This window comes from Chrysoperla carnea, chromosome 5 (assembly GCF_905475395.1).
Source record: "Chrysoperla carnea chromosome 5, inChrCarn1.1, whole genome shotgun sequence".
Lineage (NCBI taxonomy): Eukaryota > Metazoa > Arthropoda > Insecta > Neuroptera > Chrysopidae > Chrysoperla > Chrysoperla carnea.
The window spans coordinates 31077885-31104945 of record NC_058341.1 but is presented as its reverse complement, the minus strand read 5'-3'; positions in this window follow the sequence as shown (position 1 = coordinate 31104945).

The window sequence follows — 27061 nt, the reverse complement described above, 5'->3', positions numbered from 1 at the left end:
CACTGACTTGCATATCTTACGAATTTTGATCTACTCGAAAGTAAAAGCCATAAAGAAGGTCGACCCTAATTCGGATCTTGTACTATATGTGCAAAAGTAACTATCAGTAGATGAATGAATTCATTACCCAAAATACTGCAGTATTTATTATTGTATTGACACAGAAATGAATAGCTTAGAGGTTAAATAAGCGTTTTCTACGCGTTTTTAATGTTATTAAAAATTTTAATAAAAAATACTTTTTAAGGGACAAGCTTTTATTGTACTGGAAAGTAGAAATAATTTTAACTATGAGTCACTCATATCCAAATATGTGTAAAAGCAGGAATACTAATCCTGGAAGGCTGAAACGTAGTCTGGATTATTTTGAAACGCTAAACTAAGTTTCCAAATCAACTTCCGTTCAAATAAATGATTTTGGATAGTTGATTTAGTATAGATATGAGATAGTAGTCTATTTGATCGGCATTCATGAGATACTGATCAATAAAAGATGAATCGAATTGTTTCCTCACCTACACAAATTGAATTCATTTACAGTCGATAAACTTGACTCTAGTAGTCCCATGCAAACATTCTATAGTGTTTGGTACGTACGTAAATGTCATTACATCTATAAAATATGTACGTATTGTTAATTGTATGTACTTAGTTTAGAAAAATATTTCCAATATGAAATAATAAAATATTAAAGGTTAATAACTTCTTTGTTTAATTAAGTTTCAAGCATGATTACTCCAAAAGGGATGAGTGTTTAAATACAAATAAAAATTATATATTTTTTAAATTTGTTACAAAAACCAATGGCGCATTTTAAAAGGTTTTACATTTTTTCTACATATATATTTTTTCTGCGCAAATAAAAGGAAAATTTTATTCAATTAAATTTGATTTCTATTTAAAGCTAAGACAATTTTTTCCCATTGATTGATATTATTTTTAGAGGGGACACAAAATATTTACTCTATTCCCACACTGTTTCTTAACCTTCATAAATATCTTAAAACTGAGGTTCATCATGATTCAAAAAACACAAGTTTAGAATGATTTTACATTATAAATGCTGTATTATATATTCTAAGTGATATGCCCAAAAGGGCTACGAAAATTTAAAATACTGGAAATTGATGATTCTCAGGATGTACTTTAAACAAACATTATCAGGACCCGTTAGGAAATGGTGGACCCTATAGAAGAGTGGACCCTATAGAAGAAGAAATATAAAGCATAAGTTCTTGGTTGCGGAGAAAGGTCTTTTATAAAATAACTACTCAATTAACTAAGTAAAATAAGTTCATTTTAAATTGTATAAAGGTAATAAAGTATAATAAAATTCAAGCTTTCAATAACTCAGAGAGAGCCTAAAATGATCAGTTTTCGTACCTTGGTATAGATTATAAATGTAACACTTACTTTTTGTATTCACAAGATATTTTTCTGAAAAAAAGGTATTAATTTTAGAAGCCAAATATTTGTTTGATTCTTTAACGAATATAATTTTATATTTACTTTAAGTTTTTACTGTATGAAATAATTGTAGTATTAGTTTAAAAAAAACATAATTCTGATTTAGTAGTCAACCCAATATGTGAGTACATTACGTTTGATTTTAATATTTATTATGACGTTACATAAAAAATACTTTAAATTATCTCTGTTTTCTTTAATTTCTGATAATTTTCACAACTCAATTTTTTTAAACGGTAAAACATAAAACTTTGACAAAAAATACAAATTGACAGTTATAATAATATTTTTGAATTTTCTGAAAATTCATGACAACCTGAATCCATTGAAAAAGTTTTAGTTTCCTAGGAAACCAAGATGTCGGGTTTTGGTGTCTGTTGCAGTTTTATTGGTTTTAACTCCCAACCAGCAAACAAATATCGTGCGATAAGGAACATAGTTCCAATTTCATCGTAATTTTCAAATAGCAGAAAACTTTTTGTGAATAAATAACGTACACCAGTGATAGATGGATACAAATGGTATGTTTATTAATAAATTTATATATATCTATAAATATATTTCTTCCGTATTGATGATGCTAATGTAAAATGAATGCATTTTATTTGTAATTCCAGTGAGTGGAATTGACTGTAAACCAGTAAATGCAATAAAATGTGATTTATATTGTATTGTGTCAGATGTTCACATTATACAACAATATATACTTCACAATTATCATACATATAAAACTGATTGTGATTGTTGAGAGAGCATTAACACAAGCGAAAACTTTGCTTATAATATCACTATTTGCTCATAAAATATTATTTTTAGAATTTAGATGTAAAATTGATTTAATAATCATGGACATTAGCTTATTAGCTAGATCGCTTCAGTAGTTAGTGTGCGTTCTAGTGGCTATACTGTTGTAACAATATTAAATAGTAGCAAAACGGTTTGAGATATGAAAATGATTTAATTGAGATTTAAGATTTTGAGTCATGGTATTTTTATGAAAATGATTTCATGATAGGCTGTTCTATGCACATTTTTGATTTGCTTGAAACTTCATATTTCTTTTAAGAATCCCCTAAAATATTTATTGGTGGAAAAAAAATTTATTGAGAAAAGCGGTTTTCAAGCTCAAAATGGTTAAAGTTGCAAGTGAATTTCAAGCATTGCGAATATACCCTTTACTCTATCGATTTGAAACTTGGATATGTAATAGGTACTCATATTCTATCTGCCCTGGGTTTATTTTCGAAAATCCTGTTAATTTTCCCAATTTTCAATGTTCACACTCAAGCGCTTTTTCTTATTTTACTGTACCTGGGTGTGACTTATGAAAATTGGTAAAATTAACAGGATATTCGAAATGAACCCAGGGCAGGTAGGATATCAATATTTATTACTTATCCAAGTTTCAAATTGATAGAGTAAAGGATCTTTGAGTTTGCTTTTTTTGTATCAACATCTACGGTTCTTGTATCTTTTATTAATTATCATCAACTTAATTGAAAATTTTATTAAACATTGTTACATAGATTACCATTGAAATAATAGACAATAAAATCAACATAAAATCTATAGACCACAGGAATAGAATTTACTCTCAGACTATGTAGATTAAAAGTATTTTACTATTTCTAGTCAAACACACGGGGTTCAAGAAACATCAAATAGTTTCTCTAGTCTCATTTGGATTCAAACATTGTAAACGTATTACCTTCTTAATTTCCGCCAAACTGCGCCACCCTGTACCTTCTTAAACAAATTTCAATTTTTATGAAAGAATAAATATTTTTGAAAGATTATTGTTTGTTATACAACACTGTTCGATACAAGTGTTTACCAGTAGGAGGTGTTGTACTCATTTGAATTAGTTAACGTGTGAACATTAAATAATATCGTGGATTATACTAAGGCGGATTTTTCTACATCGTAGTATGGATGTAATATCAATGGAATTCTTAGGGTCAGCAGACAATAAAAAGTTCGCGGTGAGAAGCATTTTAATGAAGGTGTCATGCCATACAAGATGTTTCTTTAATGTGTCACCAAAACCCCTCTGGAATTGTTTCAGTTTTGGTGATTATATCTCCTCATTGAGTGAGGTTACCAGATCAAGCTTGGTAGATGGAGCGATGTATCTGATTGATATACAAAGCTCGATTCAACAATCTTACACGGATTCTCCCAAGTACTAAAAATTTAGGGTGAAATATGTTTTCAGTGCTAAAAAAACTTTTACTACATCATTTAAATGGATGCAAAAACACATTTTAAACGTCCTTAAGATGAAACGTTTTGACTAAAGATGTTTTTGTAAGATGCACTGTGTGTCAAGCCTTAAATTATACATACAGATATTTTATACTCTTGTACAGTTGCGGTTTTATAGTTAATTTATTAATATTTTATTATTTTATTTTAATTATCATCAATTACTTATTCAATTCTATTTTCACATTAATGTGCATCAATTGATTTATGTATTTAATAAATCAAACACGGTGGTCGCTTTTTAAGCTTCTTAAGATCAATCAATTAATCTTGACCTAATTTTCCAAAAATCTGTATATTTAGTCACATTTTCTTAAAAAATAAAGATTTATGCAATGTATCGAAGGTAAACGGAGACTCGAGAAAAGCGTCCTTTTATAGATAAGATGTAATGAAATCTAAGAAAAAAAGATGCTATGTGATTATTCCAAAAAAAGTTGCTTAGAAAAATTGGAAATTCTTCAAATTTCACAGTACTATCCTTTTTCCAAATACAGAGTCTTGATAGCCGGGGTTTTTTACTAGAGAGTTATAAACCATGATATATGCGGATGATTTCAGTGATTTTGAGATGAATGCCAAGGAAAAATTCACATAATTATGTTGAATTTCTTAAAAGATGGTTTATCTGTACTGCTACTCAAAATTGAACTGGAGGGGGGAAGGGGTGCGTATGGTTTGGAAATCAAAATATCTTAGCTTTTTACGACATTTGAAGATTTGAAATAAGCAATTTGTATAACTTAACTACTTGTGATTTGTGTAACTTAACTACTTACTTACTTGTGAATATATTACTTTTTAGAATTTGATCAAAATTCAAATGAAATTATTTTGGGCATGTGCAAAACTTTATAAAAGCCATTGACACTAGTATCGGCTTATTAATCGATGTATTTTACATAAATGTTTTATTCAAATAAAATTTTAAACGCGTGCCATTTCTCATAGCATCTAATCTTAATAATAATCTAACAGCAATAATGTCTAACGATAAATTGAGAATTTTGTCGTATAAATTCTTTTTGAACATAAAGGTCGTATAATAAGACCCTAATAAACAATTTCTACATAGTTAACAGTAAAAATATAATTCATTGATTAAGTTTCTTGTACAAGGTGTTCCATAAGTTGATAAGCAAACGTATTGCCTGAACAATATAAATCCCAACTACACCTTAATTTTAGATTCCCCCCTGTATTATTCCAAATTATTTTCTAAGAAAAATTAAAAAATATATAGTTTTTTTTAATTTTTTTAGAATTAAATTTATAATTAAAATGATAGTTATTACAGTTATAAATTAATAAGATCTAACAATTTGCTACTTTTCCTAAGGAGTTACTTAAAAGCCAGGAGAGAGAAAAACTGTACCCGGTAAATTATTCTCTAACAGTTGAAGCACTGAAAGAACGAAACTGATAATGAGGCGCTAAAATAATGTAGAATTTCAAAAAGGAAAAGAGATATTAAGCTGAAATTTTTGTAGCATGCTCAGGACGTTACAAGTGAGGTTCAGTACATAAATGAGCAACATGAATCAATTGAGTCTTTTGTCCCTAAGACCTATCTTGTAAACCGTTTGTGATAGAACAAAAGTTTAATAATTAAAAATGTTCCTTATAAAAAACTAAACAACTTTTGTTGGGTTAGAACATTAATTTAGCTTAGAACATTATACAGTATATATTATATGGGAATATCATTTCTGTGTGTGTGACACCACAGTCGTGTTATTTATACAAGACTGTAGCTACCTGAGGAGCAACTGCGTATATACGTAAATATTATTCATTTTTAGAGTTCTGGAGTTAAAATTTGCGGAGCATGTTACAAGTAAGGAGCATCCTGTATATAAAAACATCAATAATAAATTTTGTAATAAAAATTAATATGATTGACTTGGCTTATATTTGCGGTTTTTAGATCATAATTCATTTTAAAACAAAAACAGAAACTCATATATACCTAATATTTACATTATAGTAGACAATTTAATACACAAACAGCTAATTTTTTTTCAAGAGTTCAACATACCTTTATTTTGAAAATGAAGAAACAATTTTTTTCATTAACTTTATTACAATTTCAAAAATAAATATAATGATCAATAATATTAATAAATCTATATCATTGAAAATATTACACAAGAAGATATTGTAAATATATTACTTTTTTTTCCTCTATGTGAAGAGTATACTCCAGTATAATATACCTATATTGCTGACACCAGCGGCTTCATTCGTTTAATAATAATTGAAGGGGTAAAATGCAAAAAAGAATGAGTAACAGACAAAGTTTTAGATTTTTGGCTTATAATACAATCCAATTACCTAAAAAAACTGCGGGTTCGAGAAAAGCGGGTTCGATATCGTCAGCCGTCGACTTAATTCGACTTTATAGAACTTGTACAATAATTTTGTTAGTGTCAGACACTTTTTTTAATGCTGCAGTTTTATGCCACCAATTAAATTAAACAAATTATTTGTACAGTGCAACCTGATATAAGTCCAGTTTTATTCACCTCAACAAAATGAAAATTGTTGTATATTTTACATTGACTTTTATGGACAATTCAAGAGGATTACGAAAAATTTGTTAATAATCGAGGGATTCGTTATATTAAGGTTGCACTGTATTTTGTAGATTTTTCTAAATGACAATTACAAGCTTTTACTTTTGACATAAGAAATTTTAGTGAAAATCAGAATCTCAATAGGTATAGAAATTTCTGATGGAAACATCGAACTTCTTTACAATTACAATATTTTCTTTTCTTATTACAAGGAAGTAAAATGAATGAACAAATTTTCGATTTTATGGAATATTTGTTATTGTTTTATATTTAATATATAGAGGTCGTGTGGCATTGATACTAGATTTTTTTGATTAATTTCGATATTTTGGCTCATATAACCTTTTGCTGTTTAACTTAAGTTTAATTTATTCACAGAAAGTTAAAAGTTGTATTATAATAATAAGTACCGCTAAAGTTGATTGCAAATGTATTTATTGATACATAGAAGATATAAATATATTTTATGTTTACTTATTAATGGAGATATTAATAATAGATGCGAGCCTAGTTTAAGTAGTTAAAATATTGTTCCAGTGCTAGTTTGACTGGCGTATGGATTCAGTATATGCTCCAGTCATGCGTGTGCTTTCTGCCCTGTTAAAAAAAGATCCGCCAAAATTAACCCTTAATATCAGAATAAGGTTTTCGGTAAAGTTTTCCTTTAAACAATATAGGGAGCTCTTCATTAGTAAAAATACTAAAATTTGGGTGCATTAACTTCAGAGATAAGGAGCGGGGTGGTCAAATCTGGTATATTTTCAAAATTTTAGTAGCTATAACATTTTCGCTTGAAACGTAATCCTCTTTTGATATACCACACAATATACTTAGGTAAAATTTCATTCTTCTTTTTCTTACTTACCCCCTGAACCTTAATACATACGCTGTTTTCAAATTTCAACTTTTTTTTTCCAAGTGGATTCGGCGAAAATAATCTGTAAAATTGGTACAAAATAGGCTCCTTTTTTATTTTTGGCGACGAAACCCTAAAAAATCATATTCTCTCATTTCGCAAAAAAACATTAGAATAAATTTTACAAAAATTCTGTCGTTCTTATTCAGTAACTGCTCAAATTGGAGATCGATGAAAAGAAAATTTTGAGTCAATTGGTTCTGTTTGTTGATCACAAGAATTAGGTATCCCATCTAATTCTAACACAACGTTATTCCAATGAAAAATTCCATTAAGGAAAATATCACCTACGATTTCCCTCATTTCCGCCTTTAAAACTACTCGTGTAGAATTTTTGACCGATAATTTGTTCAAGCATATATTTTATTGATTAGGAAAGGACATCGAAAAAAATGGATTGACCACTAACCCAAGTTTAATTATGTAATTTTTAAAGCATTAATTTCACACTTAATCAAGCGGAATTCGTTTAAAAGACTTTAATTCTTATCTACTTTCTGCACAAAGCAGTGTTTTATAACATGTTATATCTATGCCTAGTTAATCTATAATAATAAAAAGTTGATGCATTTGTTTGTATTCTTTATAATATATTTTTATACATAAACATATGTTTTATCTCTTACATTACATATAGATTCTTGAATACGTTTATTTCGTTTTATATTAATTTTTTTTTGTATAGAAATAAATATTGTTAGATTTCAATCAATAACTATACACAAATTGGATTGATATAGTATATTGTGTGTTCATACACTATCTACTAAACAATCCGTAGAAACATATACAAAAACAAATCAGTATAACCAAAGACGGAAGTTATTCATAAATGTTGCTATATTCAATTTGATTATACGCATTAGAGAATTTTCACTGTAACAAAAAGATAGACAGCTGCTGCAGAGGCGTTCTACAATCTTGGATTATATTTTGGATGAGTACTATCCAATATTTGGATCGATTTTAGTCCGCATCTCAAAAACTATTCGACCAGTCATCAAATGCACATGATTTTTGTACTTTTTGGGTTAAAATTACCTTATATACTGAGTTGTATCGAAATTGAAGATATACATGAAACTTGGTGGATAGGGTAATTTAGATCCAAAAAGTATAATAATCACGTTAATTTTATGATTGGATGCATAATTTCTGAGATATCGCAATATTTAGCTCGATTTTCTTTGTTCTATCTCTAACGGTTTACAAAATGAGTCCTACGGACCCAAGATGCAATTGACTTATGTTACTCATTTACGAATTCGACCTCCCTTTTTACGTCCTAAGCAAGCTATAAAAATCTCAACTTATTATTTTCAATATTTTTAAGCGTTACAAATTTGGGACTAAACTTTGTATACCTTGGTATATATTACACATATACATGGTATAAAAATATTTAGTAGGTACCAAAAATACTTTGATTTTTAAATAAATATTAAATATTTAGGGTTAATTTTAATAAGCCTTGTCTGAAATATATACTTTATTTACTTATATAGAATAATTTCTCATTAATTCATTATTTATATAATTAATGTAAACAGTAGTTAATTTTCAAATATAATATATTAATAAAACTCCTACATAAATGTTTCAAAATTAATTAAAATATTCCATTTAAAAGTTAAGTAAATGAAATAATACAAGAAGCGTTATTATATTTATTTATTTTTTAAAGTAACCCACCGCACATATTTCTAATGAACTTTTAAATATAGTACATTATTTAACACATCCATTATATCTAAATATGAATAGCTGGGCAAATAATTATTCTTTTTTTTGAAAAATCACTTTCTTAAAACGAGTGTATACGCAATAGCAAATTTTGTAATAAAAAAATGATGCAAACATGATCAATCCGACACCCTATTAAAATAAGGAAAATCATCCTCGTTGATCAAAATGAAAAGTTTAACAACTTTTCTTGAATTTTATTTGAGACAACTGCATGTTTTCTGTAGGGGTTGCAAATGAAATACCGGTGAACCATTGGATATTACTTAATTTCTCCACCACTTAGTTTAGCCTATTTGATAAGCGGTAATAATAGAAATACATGACATTAACAGATCTATAGGCCATTTAAGAAAGTTGTAAAACTAAAACGACTAAAACCCTCCTCTTTCATCTTAATTTTATCTTCCCGTGGTACAACCGCTAGGTATTACTTCGCGGGAAGGCTTAAGTGGTGACTTCTTCCTCCAGTTCAGTGAGCTATGCGTTAGCTAATCTTTTGCTACGCTTCTAGGTGTTCCTGCTGCGTTCTTCCTTGCACAGCTCCTTCACACCAGTTGCTGCATAGTTACAGACGGAAATTAATTCTCAACTTCTCCTGATAGCATACCTTCATTTATATTGCCTGGGGTTATGGTTTGACCCAGAACTGTTTCTAGATGACTTCGATGGTGAAAGAATCGCTTGTACGAGAAGAATAAGAAGGAATCATCCTCCTGACCTTTACACTTCGGACATTCCGGGGATTCCGCTAGAGTATGTATGTATGTATGTATGTGTGTTTGTCCTGGTGAAATAATTCAACCCAATTTTGAAGGAGTTATCGTCAACCGATTGAGCTGAAAATTTATTTTAAAGTCTTAAATTAAAAATTTTAATTAAAAATTACTCCGTAAGGGACAAATCTATTTAAATCTTGCTATCTTAAATAAAGCGTCCCAAGCTTTTACAAATTGCCGTGTTTGAATGACTTATAGAAAAAATTATTTTCTACTAAAAAAAAGTACAATAAAAGCAATATCGATGTGGAAAAAACTCATTCTATAGATCCGTATATTTTGATGATTATACCCAGCTTTGCTTCAATGTGTATATTCTTTGTACAAGTAATAAAATCGTGATCTATATTTTAAATATAATATTATTTTATAAAAAAAAAATTGTATTTATAATTTATTTACAATAATATTTTATAGTCAATAGCAATTAAATATTCAATGCATTATATAAATAAACACATTGATTTTATTACACCAATCTATTTATAAAAAATGAATAATGAGTATATTATTTAGTTATGGTATAGTTTAAGTATAGTTATGGTATAATACAATAAATACTGGAAATTTTATTTGGTTACTAACTAATAAGTAGTATAAAACTCTTGGGAAAAATGTGGTACCATTGCGCAACGATCAAAATTTTCATTTATATGCTTTTCAAGCCATTTTTTAAAGATATAGTAATCGAAATAACTTTAACTTTTTTTTTAACATTTAAAGATGAAATATCTATAGGTAAACCTTGACACAATATGTGTGCTCTCTGCTTCAAGATCATAATGTGTCATGGATCACACACTAGAATGATGGATGCAATATAAAAAATAAATAGTTCATATTAAAACTAAGAACTGCAATATTAAAATTAAGCATCTAACATTAATTATAGGACAGTAAGATTTTATTTTCTAATTGATATGCGCTAATGACAATAAAAAAAACAAACGAACTAACAAAAACAAAATATAATACTTCTAGACAGATTCAAGATAATTTATCAGTGGTACTACACTTTACCCTATATGTTGAAATGTTTATTTTTTTAATAGGTTTATAATTACTCCACACGCTGTTTTATAATATTATAATACCTATACCAGTACCCGAAAAAATTCCCCATCAATTTTATTACTCTTTTCAGGTCCTGTTTATGTATATATGTATAATATATGAGCCATTAGATAAATGGACACAGTTAAGGCAATCTTGTCCAAACGTTCCGTATCCGCTTTTTGGGCGTAAACATGCAGTTAATCTTCTTCCAATTTTGAGTCTAATTTTTGGATGTTCGGGGTATGAAAATAGATATGGGGTATGAAAATCGGAAACCCGGAAGATATCATGAATACAAAATGTATAAAAAGTTTAAAAAAAATTTTTCTTGTTTTCTTTTTTAAAAATTATTTATTTTTCAACCATTCTATCGAATTTTGTGGCAACATCGAAAGCTGCCGGATACCTATTGTGATTTTTAAAATAATCTATTTGGATAAGATGGTTGAAAAATAAAGTTTTTCAGAAAGAAATCACGAAAATTAACTAAACTTTTTTTAACTTTTTGCAAATTTTATAGATATTTGAACAAAGCAGCAGCACTACAATAAGATTAAATAATTTTCTGATAACTAATTAATATAATTACAAATGTGTCAGCTTTTTAAATTAATCACCGTTTCTAATTTAAATATATATTAGATAAAAAAAAGAAAATGCTGTAAGCAATAACATTTATGATAATAACATGAAAATTGATTAAATTTTAATTTGCACTTTATAGATTGTTAGGTAAATTATTATTAAATCAAGAATATTATTAAATTTAACTGAAATTTCACTTAAATTATCAACAGTTTAGCTACAAATTTACATCAAATGGGATGTATATGACTTTTAAACAACGGCCTGGTAACTTTCTGATAATTTTAAATTTTAAATTATGTTACGTTAGATACGTTAATAGTTTACATTTTCTTATAATCAACAAATAATTCATTTTGTATGCTTCTTTGTATAGTCGTGTAGATATTTTTCCTAAAGGATTGACCAAATTTAATGAATTCAGGTAAATTTTTTCTTACTAGATTCAGTAACAAAATACAAATTTAATTTAAATGTAAGGAACTGAAAAAAATTAGATGCAACAAAGACTCAAAACATAAATTGTGATTTCTCTTAAAATCCTAATATCTCGCTGCATTTAATTTAGAGAAGAGAAACAATAAATATAATGGGAAGATAAATTTGTGCCAGAAATAAGTTTCTGTTGCTTATTAACATTTCTATCTTACTCTTATTTGATTAATTTATGATGACTAAACTCTTAAAAGAAACTTTTTTATATAGAATTTCAAAAGAGTATTTAGATGAAAAATTAACTTTTATTTGGTAAAAAAAAAAAAAAAAATTTTACTCACTCTTGAGCCACTTTTTTTCTTATATTTGCTTGCCTTCGTTTCCATGTAACATGATTTTGGAATTATAAGTTACAAAGTTTGATTGGAAAACTGCTTGATCCTTTTTTTACTTTTGCCTTAAACTATCTTTATTTCTATACTTATCTTTGTCTTAAAAGAAAAGATGCAAGTGTGCGTAAGATTTGTTTCGATATTAGCTTTACCTTGTTAGAACAAATTTTGCCCGACAAAACCTGACACATAAACATAAAGCTTTGAGTATGATAAATTTAGTGAACAATATTACCTTCTTTAACGGCAAATATGAATCATTAATATTTAATTATATTAACAGAAACATTTACATTAAATTCTAATAAATAAAGCACAAACCTTCATCTTTAATATACAAAAAATCCTTACTAAATCGTATTAACATACACAGAAAACGTAAATTGAATGACACGGTAAATCGAGATCGACGACAATAATAACATCTATTCTTAAGAGCGGGTAGATTACGGCTTACAAAACAGGCGAGGGCGAGGTTGAGTTTACTCAAGTGACCTGTTTGTGATGGAGTGGTTATCTAACTACAACAAAAGACAACTTTCAATGCCAAACAAAAGAGTTGACCTTTCTGACTTTTATCCAGAAATTTGATATAAATACTTCACTGTCACCGTCACCATTCACTTCCAAATGTCAAGAAGCCTGGAAGTGTACGCTGACGGTTTAAGATATTCGTTTTTCGGGGAGAATACAGATACTTGCTAGTAAGAAATTAATAATATCTAATAACTAATTGAACACGTAAAGTAATAGGTATTACTAGATTCGAATTGTAGAATATATAGGAGAGGAGAATGAACAAAATGAACACATGTGTGCATCTAGGAGTAATGATAATATAAATTATTATATACAGCAAGCATTATAGTGTTGTTGCGTTGTGGAATGTCAAAATTATACATATTTAGTTCCTTTCAATGGAGAGATTATTCAGTTACTTTGTAAGAGTTAGTTATATAGAAATTCACCATTTATAGACATTGTTTGGAGTACTTGGATGAAATCAACCTATTTAGTACATGATACAGAATGTTTCGAAAGGATGTGTATTATCAAACTATTAGTACGATAATATTTTGAGTAGTTGTATTCAAAACGATCTGTTTAATAGATTATCAATGTGACACAATCCACAAACTAAGCTCCCAACACAATTCATGCTAAAGTTTTCAAGAGACAGTCTTATTTTTGGCTGCGGTAGGCACTAATATGCATACTGATTAATAACAATTTAATCCAATTAATCTGCGAAACGAATGACAAAATTGTTATCAAAAAACAAAGCATACGTTGTTATAGAAGAAAACGAGCCAAGAAACATCAAGCAAAGAATCGTCTTTTGTTTACGGATCAATGGCCAAAAATTCGCAAAAGTCAAAAAAACCGTTTTCTTTCTATAAAAAAAAAGTAGACGCCCAATGCAAAAAAAATTAAATGGAAAACTTAGAGATCTCAGGAAAAACCTATCGATTGACGTCTGGTACGTTCGATTTAGATACGTAAGTGTCGAGGAAATTTGAAAAAATGACGAAAATAGCCGTTTTTAAACTTGTTTATAAACAACTTTTTTTTCTTTTTCATTTTTGTTATTTAAACATTTCATTCTAGTGGAAATTTTAGTATTACTGATTCGTGTTTTATTAAATCATGGGGTTCCATATTTGATCATGCACTCTACTGTATGCATTAATATATTCGTCGAAATACAACACGCACGCTTCTTAAAACTTTCTGTACAAAACTTATATTTTTACACAAAAAGTTAAAATACAGATTTTTTTTTATTAATAATAAAAGTGTACTTAAGCCATATAAACGTATGAACGTACGCTTCTTGTATAAAATATATTTTATGTATATAAAATGAATTTAAAGGTATATAAAATCCACTTATAATTTTGTTAAGTCAATTGCAAAAAACACATACACACATAAGTCTGCTTCATCTTCTTCACTTTGTAAAGGAAAATCGTCATGGTAGGTCATTCGCTTTAATTTCAAGAAGAATTTCAATTACGTTTGTGCAAAAGTCTAAGGGAAAGAAGTATTATACAATATATCGTAAATTAATTACGTAACAATGATAGAACTAAAAACAAAATTTTTTTTTTGAAAAAATTACATTGAGTCATCGTATAGACCGTATCATGATGGTAAAATAAGGTGAGAAATTTCGAAAGCTGAAAGTATATATACGCAAAGACTAATTAGTATGTGGAAAATCGAAGTCCATTTTCCAAAACAGCTGTAAAGGGCCTGAAAAAAGTCTATTTTTAGGAATGATATTAACGCAGTGCATTAGCAAATTTAACCTAATTTTAGTTAACACAGAACTACTTTTCAAGTTTCCGGGACAGAATCATCCAAATAAAGCGCCAAAATGTATCTTAAAACCTTGCAGACAGCGAGCCGACCTCACTGAAATATAGAGAGACTGGAACGCTCGCTAGCCTGGTGGCAGCGAGGAGATAGAGAAAGAAAATGACGGGTATACATGTCTTTCTCGTACAACAGTCTGGTTTGAAAGTGACTGACTATAAAGTTGTACGATTGTGCCATAGAAATAATAACATAGAACCGTAATGTGTCCTCCAAACGGTTGATCGAAAGAGACCAAAAAAAAGTACGCGTATAGCTCCTTCGTCTATCTTAGATTATCTTTATGAAATACACAGGCATGTACGTGTTTATACAATAATTCAAAATATTAATATAGTCCTTTGATATACTGCGAGACAATGAGGGAAGACGGTCCCTTTTTTCGGGCCCTTTTTTAACAGTCAAAAATTGCGTTTCCTATGCTTTTAAGACTATATAATCTCTTTGGATTGTACAGATGTACAGATATGTGACAGATGAGCATGAACAGAAGAGTTATGATATTACACCGTCCCGAACCATGGTACACCGTCCTCGCTTACCCCTATCGGGCGCTATAGACAGTGAGCGTTCCAATCTCTCTATATTTCAGTGGCCGAGCTACACAACTGTCCCTTATATATTCATCTTTTACTTCCATCTATAGATATAATAAGTATTTATAATAAAAAGTAACTTATATTCACACAAGCGTATGTTTATAATACGCCTGCGTGTGACAGGTTTATCCACCGTACTCTTTCTTCTTCGTTCGCGTTCGTCTCGATGATAATAATGTATAGATTATGTTGGTTATATTAAAAAGTAATATAATTAGAGGTTTTGAATCAAGTTAACTAACTGTTAACAACAAGAGTCACGTGATGTATTTGTAGAATATAAAATATATATTATGTACCTATACAATGTTTCTTCATTCTTTGTATAAGTGTAGCATCCCATCATACAATTTAATATTATTCAAAAATTTTATAATTTTTTAAAATATTATCATAATTTTTCTTATATTATAATGGTTTGTCAATAAAATGAAACGATATTCTTGATAAAATGGGAAGAAATGTGTAAAAATGGTATCATTTTATTTAACCTTGACTTTGAACATGTAACATTGATAGGTTTTTATTTTTATAAATAACCTGCACCTGTATTACCATATTTATTTCAATTTGTATTCACGTTTGATATTTATATTAAATAAAATAGACTTGAAAACAAGTTTCAGAGGACCCTGAAGAATCCTTATATCAAATAACTTTCGAAAATCTGCTAAAAATGTGGTAATAGCCTTGAAAACAAGTTTCACAGGACCCTGAAGAATTCTTATATCAAATAACTTTCCGAAATTTGCTAAAAATGTGGTAATAACCTTGAAAAAAAATTTTAGAGGATCCTGAAGAATCCTTATATCAAATAACTTTCGAAAATCTGCTAAATATGTGGTAATAACATTGAAAACAAATTAGGATCCTGAAAAATCTTTATATCAAATAGCTTTCGGAAATCTGCTAAAAATGTGGTAAAAGCCTTACTAAACATTTCACCGACTTTATTCACGATTGAATAGCCATAATGCTCAAATTAACTTTATTGTAATGCTCATGATGAGCAGCTCATCTAAATATATATAAGCGAAACGCCACTGATTGACTCATTCAATGATAGGAATGAAAAGAATTTCAATGATAGGTAAATGAGAGGATTTACTCGAAGTTCACAAAATATTTACTGTTAAATCAAATCAAAGTAAGAGTTTGAGCCCATTGTTTTGCTCCACAACATGTAATGTTATTAAAGTTAGAATGAATACATGAACGTCAAGTAATTATTTTTGTAACATGAAGTTTAAAAATTAAAATCACATTTGCATTCATGTCTATAGATGCTAGAAACAGGAAATAAAAATAAGGTAATTTCCAGTTTTAAATGATTATAATATAAAAACGAGTCTATAATTTAATTCATAGATAGCACTTGGATGGTTTTTAAAATTTTCTTTACAATTTCTTCACATGTCAGAATGTGATATAAATAAATCGAATATTATTCATTCATTATCATCATCAACAATAACCATTACGTTACATAATATAAACGATAGTTAATGTAGTAACATACTGGATGAGTTGGCAAAACCATTTCGTATAAGAGCTAGAACCTCACGAAAAAGTTGATTTCAAGGAGGATAGATTTTGGATAATTCTTTTTTTATAGAATTATAGATAGAGATATAGTACGTCTGCACAGGGATATTCCAGGAAATTGTGAAGCCGATGAGCTTGCCACAATGCTGCCGCACACAAGTATCAATAAATATCCGGGAGTTCTATTTGCGAACTGCAAGTTGCTCTTCAAAGAGGATATCTTAAAAAAGGCCAATCTTAGATGGAGGGAGTAGCGTTCTTGTGGGACTACAAGACAGATATGGTCTCAGTACAATCGTAGACGTTTCTAAGATCTTATATCACTTCCAAGGGACTCTGTTTGCAAAGTTGTTACTGCTATTACAGGACACTGGTTAGGCGGCAAGCATGCTGAACGCTTGAGCCTGACAGTGTATCACGACACAGCAGGAGCTGTCACAGTGGCGAGGAACAGGAGACTATGTCTCATCTTCTCTGTCACTGCCCAGCTCTTGCCATGAGGAGATGGACTTACCTCTCTTTGACGACCTCTCCGTCCTAAAGTCTGTCGAAGTCAAACTACTCCTGCTGTTCTCAAACAGCTCCAAATGGTTCAGGAAGCAGTGGCCGGGGATGGGCCAACCCTTTTTCGGTATCACAACGGACCTTATGGTCTAGGTGTTACTATAATAAGCTATGTATTTAACCCTGTTTTTGATATTCAAATCCATTTTTTGGAAAATTTAACTGGAAACTTTTTAAAAAATCAACTTGTATAAAATATCGTATCATTTTGTACATTATTTCATTGCTTGTAATTGTAGTAGTAATATATATTTATTTCAAATCAAAATAATGATTTTATATACTTAGTTTACTTCTTCGTTAAGAAATTATACATTGTTAATAAATAGTTGAGAATAATAATACTTTCATATACAGGTTGTTTAGTTTATGCACTACAAATTTTGAGCCCTGAGCAAAATATATGACCGCCGAGAAAGAGGCATTTACAAATATTCGTTATCATTTTCAATTTTTAATAAGTGCATCAATATTTGACATGGCATTGCTCCATTCTTTTTTCTACCTTTCTGTTTTTTTTCTCACGATTGTCGTCCTATTCTTCGATAGTTTTCCAAGTTCTCTTTTTTATCTTTGAAATAAATCTCATCTTTTTCTTGATGCTCCTCCGTGTATATTTTCATTTTCTATTTCATTTTAGCATTTCTTCTCTTTGCATTTTTTTAGCCTGTGAAATCTTCTATTTAAGGTGATTGGAAACCTACAGTATTGTAAAAAAAAATTTGGTTTATTGCACGGTATATAAACCAAATACATGCTTTGTAATCAAGTAATGAGTTATTTTTGGCTTTACAATACCACGCAACTACATAAATATATAATATATTGTGTGCAAGTGATACTTATAAATTTAATAATATAGATATTCAATATTCAATATTAATACTCTGACAATAATCGTCTCTGATCATCAAATGATAAATCTTCGATGAACTCATAATAAAATCAAAATTTTGTTGTTATATCATCGACAACCTTTTATTTTTATGGCATTTTTATAAACTACAAGATTGTCTAAATATTTAAGATAGTTTTTTATCACACTCTCTTCGATTTTTTTATATAGAAATATCCAATTGAAAAGGATAACCTATATGATTCATCATTTTTTCAACCAACTTTGAACGATAAAATAATAATAAAAAGCCTGATGACCTAGGAATTTTTTGTGATTTTTGGAAACTTTGTTAATCAAATCATCCTGTATATTAAAAAAGACAAAGATATAAAGTAATCTAATGTTTTGAATGTAAGCAATCGATTCTTGACGTATGTATAATACGATTTCGTCATTGATGTTGTATAATAATTTTCAAATAGATTGACAATAGTAAATAGATCATTCATTCAAGAGAGTATATACATAATATAGTAAAATAACTTAACAATTTTTGTTTGTCAAGCATTATTATAATACCTTTTTGCATTTATATAGCTCTGTTATAATATTAAATCTGTTTTTATAGTTCAAATGTAATAACCTGGACAAAAAGAATATCTTGTATACCATTACATTACTAAAGCCATACTTACAACTTTATACTAAAATAATTTTCTTGTCAACTATCTATACATATATCTTTATATTGTACTTTTATACATTTTTTAAAAGTGCTAATTACGCCTTTTCATTTGATATCAAACACGATATCATTAAATCGAAATTTGTTTTTCGATCACAATTTTATACGCTCTAGCGGACGCCATATTAAGTTTGATGTAAAGTCACATAGCCTATAACCACCGGATGGTAAAGACGCATTTAACGATAACTCATTTGTTAAATTATGATAAGAAGTTTTTAGAAGCTAGGAGGGACATACGAAAATAAATACATATGAAACTATTTTTCGATTACAATTTCGTAATTAGGTACAACAGTATATATATTTTTGAAAATGCCTAATTCCGCCATTTCATACCAAACACGCTTTTCTTAAATCGAATTTATTTTTCGATGATAACTTTATGTCCTCTAGCGGGCGCCATATTGAATTTAATGTGACGTTACATACCCTATAGCCAGCGGACAATCAAGACACTTTTAACCATACCTCATGTGTCAAATTATGATAAGTAGGTCAGAAGCCAAGTGGGTGCAGATGAATACATACATACCAGTCAAACACATAGCCCTCGCCTTAGTATAGTCGGGATAACAAAAGGAATTAATAATGTTAAAAGAAAATACCTAAGTTATAATGCATGGTTTGTATTGTGATATTCTACTACTCAATGAACATCATTTGTTTATGTCATTAATGCCAACAATTTTGCTTTACTGACTTATAAATGTTTATTCGTATTAGTTCGAGTTGTAACTAAGTCGTTATGTATATCGTATATGCCGGTAATAATAATAGTTGTTTTATTTGTTATTCTAATTTTTATACCCTGTATATGTAATAATTTAATATATTGAGTGTGCAAAAAATATATATGCCCTCGAATATTTTGATAAAGATTCGTATCAGAAAAATATTACGAATATAAAACTGTATTGAATGGTATGGTTAGTAATTTTTCTGGAGATTTACCCTTAGCTCCACCAAATTAGAAAATTATTGCCCAAAATAGAAAGTAAAGTTTCAAATCACAGAGCCCAGATGTAATATTTTTCGTTTGTTATAATTTAAGAAATAATAAATAAATCTTTTAAAAGAAGACCTACGCCAACATCAAGACCTATCGGTAAAAATATGAAAATTATTAAAAATCAATAATAAATATACATTGATAGTTGCAAATAGCTGTAGCCACCAGTGTGTATTACTCACACATGAACATACAAGCGCAGGCTCAGAGGAGGGAATCGGGGCAATTGCTCCTTTGTGGCGAGCCTGAAGGAATTTAATTATTTTATGTTATTAGCCAATAGCTCATGGCTAGAATTGAATCTTAAACATATTCATTTAATTTTTAAATTTTTGTCAAAGCGATAAGGAAAAAAGGAAAGAAATTCTCAAAGTGAATAAAAATGAGACACTAATGTAAGTTTTTTTTTTCAAAACGTAGGATAGGCCCTTTTGCATGAAAAATATAAAATTATTAATTACTTGAAAAATGTTCAAAAAAAAGTTCATTTTACATCTTACCCATAACTTTCACCGTCTGCGTTTGCATACATGGGACCAGAGACAGTTAAGTTTAGGTTTTTTGTTGCAAAAAACAGTTGATCCCACTAGGAAATTGGTATAATTACGTAATTAAATAGCAAAATGCTGTTTGTTAATTTATATTAATTGACTTTCACATTCTGTTTCATACCAAAAACAGTTAATTTCAACACTACCCTCATAAAATCAAATTAAATTTGACAAATATTGTCATAAAATATTGACGTTTTGTAAAATACAATTATGTTATCAATTTTGACACATTCAATAGACTTAATTAAGTATTATTGTACGAGACTGGTTGACAGTCCGTTGAAAAGTAATAATGGTACCTTCCAATCGATTAAATTTTTTGTAGTTTTGAACATGCAAACCACAAACTTCTGCAAAATTTTTTTAATTTTCTAAACATTTTTTAAGTTTTTGAAATACATTAATCGCCTTTAATTGTGTTCGATTTGTATTTTGTAGAATATTTCGCATTGACCATTTCTCTAGCATTAATTTGAAATGGCGAACTTATTTACAGAGAATCCTTCCAACACATCATCAGCTCTTCAAGTACAATATCGAATACCAAGCAGAGGATAGTCAACAAAATTATTTTGATTTGAATGCATGATATCATCAAAGTACTTGTACCCTCATCTTTAAAAATTGCAATCGATCAAAGTCAAACTATTTTTGTGATTGTTGGGATAAAATTTGTATTTTTATTACGAAATTTTTTTTTTTAGTCTAATGGAGCAAATGAAAGTGATGTCGCTATTTAAAAATTGATCTGATTTGTACTTCACGAGATTTATATGCTTTGTAGCGATAACACCAACAATTGTTGGACCGTACAATGATTTTCTTTTAATTAGCCTTTTTCAATTGTTTGTGAAAATCTATTGTTTTAGATTTGTTCAGAAAAAAAGATGGATTATAATACGATAATTACCATTCTGGAGAAATCAACTCTCAGCGATCGAGTTGAAAATCTAAAGAACTGATTATTCGTTATTTTTACAAATTTTCAGCTCAAATAAACCTGATTTTTTATAATTTTTGGCCCAACTCTTAACAAGGAAAACGTTTCATTGATAAAAATATTTTTTTTTTCAGCTTTCTTGATAACTTTAGGTTTGGTTTAGGTAAAAAAAACATAACAGTGATTGGTTACAAATGGGTCGAAATAACGGTTATTGAATTATCGGCTATACAGCATTTAAATTCTCTTGAAGAACCTCTAAATAGCTGGTTTGAAGATACAAGTCATTGGAACTTTCGTATTTTTTTACACGAAGCCATAATTCGTAGGGCCACACTTCGTGATTTTTATTTCATATAAGGTCTTAATGATATAAAACTAGTACAAGAAGTCACGAGAAAACAAGATAAAAAATAGCAGACCCTGGCTCTGGGTATATATTGTTTTATTTTATGCCAGATGTCGTAACCAAATTTCTCAGTTTCCAAGTTTTGTTAGTGGTAAACTTACAAAACCAAGTTCCTAATTCATATAATTCATTCGTTCAGTTATTTTTGTTTTATTTCAAGTATTCCTTTCAAAAAACAAAATTTTAATTTGACAAATATATTTGACTTGTTCGTGTCTAAAACATTTTTAAACTGTATACAGCAGGTTATTTTTATTATTTAAATGATGACTGATCTTCGACAATGACGGTGTTTGAAAACATAAATATTTTTTGTGGTGTATATTTGACACGCAAACAATTTATCTATAATATATTTTTCTATGTGTTAAACAAAATAACCTTTTTTTTTAAATTATTCTCCCATAAATTAATGACGATATTCCACTAAAATTGTGTGTCTAGACCATGTAGTTTTTTTTGTGTATATGTTTTTAACTTTCTCACAGAAAGGCTTAGGTTTAATTATGATTACCCCGAAAATTGCAATCAAAAATTATGTCATCTTTATGTTTCAAAATTTCTATAATGAAAACAAAACCGAAGCAGCAATTTTTTCTGGAAAACACCCGTCGCGTCCTATTATAATAAGTTTTTAAGATATCACTCAAAAGCTTTTATTTCGAAGGGATTCTGGAAATATCGTAAAAATTGGGTATCCATACGAAAAGTGATATTAAGTAGATTTTATGTTGTTTTCCGTCATTATTATATTAAATAATTTCATGGCGATTCAGATAACTCGAAAGCTATTATATAAAGTCATATAATAAGCTGGTTTTTTGAATCCTTATTACCCTTAATAATCCAGAAAAACAAAAAAATTGTTTGCATTTCGATTAAACGCCAAGTTTTTGAAGTATAAACTGTAGACCCTCGTATACAATGTTAGACGATATCTCGGAAAGTATCTGCTAAATTGTCAAAGGAGTAAATTTTTGTATGTTTTGGGTAAAAATGACCCTAGAACATGATTTTTATCAAAATGAGGGATTACAAAATTTTCTAGATAATTTTCTGTCAGTTTTCTTCTATGGTAGGCATTTCTTTGGAAAAATCGATTAAATCACACAACAAATTTTGTTACGGGATCTGATAAAACTTGATTATCAGGGTAATTTTGATCAAAAAAATACAAAATCGTGTGGTTTCAACAATTGGATCGTACATCCTGTATAAATTTTGCTAATGAATGGCTACAATTTAGTGATTGAGTCAAAAAGTAATTGGTCGTTTTTCTAATAGTCATATCCATCATAGCTTAGACTAAATTCATAATAAAACTACATAATATACTATCGTTAAGTTTTTCTTTAAATTCTTTATTTATTTCTAAATTTCGTATGTTATTGTAGAACAATTATTATATTTTTTTTACTTTTATGTTACGCTCAGTTTATTAAAAACAACAATGTTCAATTATCCATTTTAAATGATGTGTGTATAAAACCTTTAACTTAAACAATAACTTACAGTTATCTACTTATAAATGGAGGGGTTTTTGGTTTCAATCATGTTGTTAATTCCTTCTGTAAGTTCTATAGTTCGATCATAATAAAATTTAAACCTAAAAAGTCAAGGCATATGTAAGGTGTTAATCGATAGTAGAAAAGTACACTACTCAATTAGGTAAGCTTATTTAGATGAAAAAGCTTTTTATCAAATTTCGATTTGCTACGTACTTTCCGAGATAATTAAAAAAATCAGTAAATGTATCCAATTACAGAGCACTTAGATACAATGCAGTTAAATACAGGAGATACATTGTAAATTAGTACTAGCTGACCTTCGAACTGCGTACCGCCTTACAGTCAATAAATGTCATGTTCGCTGGGCAATTTCAACATCTAAAACATAAACTTCCGCGCTACAGTCTTGCTTCCAATGCCTTCACTGGTGTCTCATTTTGTTCACAATTTCATGATACTTTTAAAAAAAATAAAATAGAGCCCATGTTATTTGCTGACAATGTAGCATTAATTGGCGAAATAATTTTTAAAATCGTTTAAGTAGTGGATTCGAAAATGACGGATTTTAATACGACCCCTTCCTTTAGCTAAGGTATGTGTAGAAGGTTGAAAAACAATTTAAGCCTACTGTCATACTTAAATATGAACTTAAACTCTCATAAGGGACTTAATATAATAATTGTACATGATATTTTTATTTTGGCATTAAACCATTTTTTTTTTATTTCAGGTATGTGCAAGCATTCTGAAATTGTGTGAAACTGATACCGAGATCCAGAACACATGTAAGTTACATCTAGGCAGTTTTTTAATGCTTTCTTCTTGATTGTAAAACTTTTATCATTTTTCGTTTACCATGTTCCTGTCAATCACGTCAAATTTACGTTTTTTCTTCTTCAGAAATGAAATGAACAGTTTAGTTTACTGACTACCTTGATTCAATTTAGTTAAACGATGCGCATAAAATTATATCCAAAGCTGTCTCTAAATAAGGCCTAAGCAAATGTAACTTAGAGAAGTCCCTCGGACTCCTCTCTTATAATACGAGTAAGACAGTGACAACCTAACCAGCGACAACCTAAAATACGAGTAAGACAGAGAGACAACCTTTCTTTTCTACCTATCTCATTACTATTAGAGAAACTGAGATAAATAAAAGATTCGTATACCCGTCTAGCTTCCTCTTCTATGAGCAATGTGGACTTGGATAAACAGACACACAATAAAGTTTATGACACACAATATACTTATAACAATGGTGACTTTGACTTAAAATAACTCGCCCAAGCCTGCTGAGTCTAAATCTTAAATTCAGAAAATCGTAATGTTTATAAAAACTTCAAACGAGCGAAATTTGAGGAAGAATATCATTTTACGTTTATTATGAGTATAATACTGAGGACATGGGAAAGAAAAATTAAACTCACATTTGGTGTGTTTGAAATTTACTGAAATTCAGGAAAATTAAGAATAACTCAATATTAAAATTTAATAACAATGTTTATTTAAAATTCTTTTCGAGAATTTTCGGTATAAAAAAAGTGTTCGTTCATGACATTTTTTTCATATAAAATTTTATAAATATACAAATTTATATAATAAATCAGATTGTCGATTTTTTTTTTAATGCAATATTAAAATAATATTTAAGGAATGTAATTTTTTTTAAATTAATATATTATTTATATATATTTTTTATGTATAAAATGTACAAAAAATTAAGTTTATAAAAATTTAAGACTTTTTAAAATTTCTGTGTTATATTTTTCTGTTTATAATAATTGAAAAATACAGGTGAATAAAAATGATAACTAACATCTTTTAATTGACTTTTCTGTCTGACAAAATTTATACTATTAATTTATATCATTTTATTTGTGTATAACGTTAATGTAATATTTAACAAGCGTGTTATTTTTACAAAATTTATTTGTGGTTAGGATGTAGTTTATTAGGATGTAGTAACTTTTTTCACAATTCAAAATTAACATATTACAGGGATCTAAAAATATTACATCCTTTTCGTGTATTAAAAACTGTGCACATAAAAATACGTAAAAAGTTACTACACATCTCCTATGCGAAAGTAAGGATGTTTGGATTCAAACTACTGAATGAAACTCTACAGTAGTATAACTCATACATCAGACTAACACATGAGCTATAATTTATAAAAAGATATATATATTTTTTAAATTAAAAAAAATAATTTTAATCTGACATTTTACTTCGCCATCTTGAACATTCTTATGGACCATAAATTAAAGATGTCTGTAAAATTGGTAGGTAAACGAAATACAATTCATGGGTTTATTTTCTGATATTTATGGCCATCTTTTCTGAAGGCTATAACGCGATGAAAATACGTAAAGTATGTAAAAATAACACATTTGTTTTAAACAGTAAAACAGAAAAAAAACTTGGTTGTTGAAAATATATTGTTTGTTAGTTAACACCTTCATTCAGTCATATCTTCAAATATTATTTTTTAAGTATAATAATGTAGCACCAACTTTTAATTAAATTGTGTGTAATTAAGTAAACAAAAAAAAAAAAAAAAACATATTATTTTGTTTTGAGAAAATAAATAAAACATTTTTTTGATGTATAATTTAATTAAAAAAAAGAATTCAATTTTTTCAAAATAAATTATTATTGCATGTTTTTTGTTTCTTTTTTTAAATAAGATAAAAATATTATTTACAAGAAAAAAATACACAAAATTTTTTTTATTTACAATTTAATATACGTAATTTTTTAACACTTTAAATCGCCCACATTCGACGTGAACCTTAAAGCTTAACAACAACAAAACATGGAATGTATATATTACGTGAATTATTTCACGGTTTATAAACCCTCCAAAGGTATATTCAAAGAGGAGATTGTTAAAGTCACGGGCGGTCCCTCTATACTTGGTAGTGAGAACCAAACGGCATGTCTTCCTGCGATTAAAAGTGTTGTTTAAACGTGACATATCAAACATAACATGACATGTTAAGAATAACATAAAATATTATGTGTGTAATGGGAGACCATTAATATGAAAAAAAGAGTAATTTACACCTATGATCAGTCGTTTCGATGAGAAATCAATATGTTTAGATAAACGTTATGAGGTTGTCATATACCGCGCGTAAATGATGATGCTGCGGTATCCCCCGTTTCTCATGTCATTTTTTTTATTAAATATTTGATTTAAAACCACAGAAACAAAAACCACACTTCATATTTATAACCACAGACATTTTGTTTTCATGTTATTTAATTCTTTTTTTATTTCTCATGTGTTTTGTGTGATTTTTTTATAAAAAAGATTAATAAAAAAATAATCATCACACAAAAACATAAAATGCGATTGGTCTGTTGTGTGCGTGAAATAAATTGTTATTATTGTTTACAGAGTAATATTTACAAAATGATAATAAATTTAATATAAAAAAGTACACTTTCATTTTCAAAGTTTCATATATCACAAATCAATCTAATTATTTTATTATTTATTTCTATTATTATTACAATAAATATGTATTTTTTTTACATTACAAATCACAGTAATTTATTTTATAATAATAATGTAGTCATATTTTTATACATAGTTCATTTCATGTAAAATAAATTTTTTTTTGCAATTTTCAGACCAAAAATTCATCCTTTTTTTGTTTGTGTAAACAGTTTCAGAATTCAAACATATACCGATTTAGCTTTTTACATGAACATACACAAATAATGAGACAGAGAAAGTAACATAACT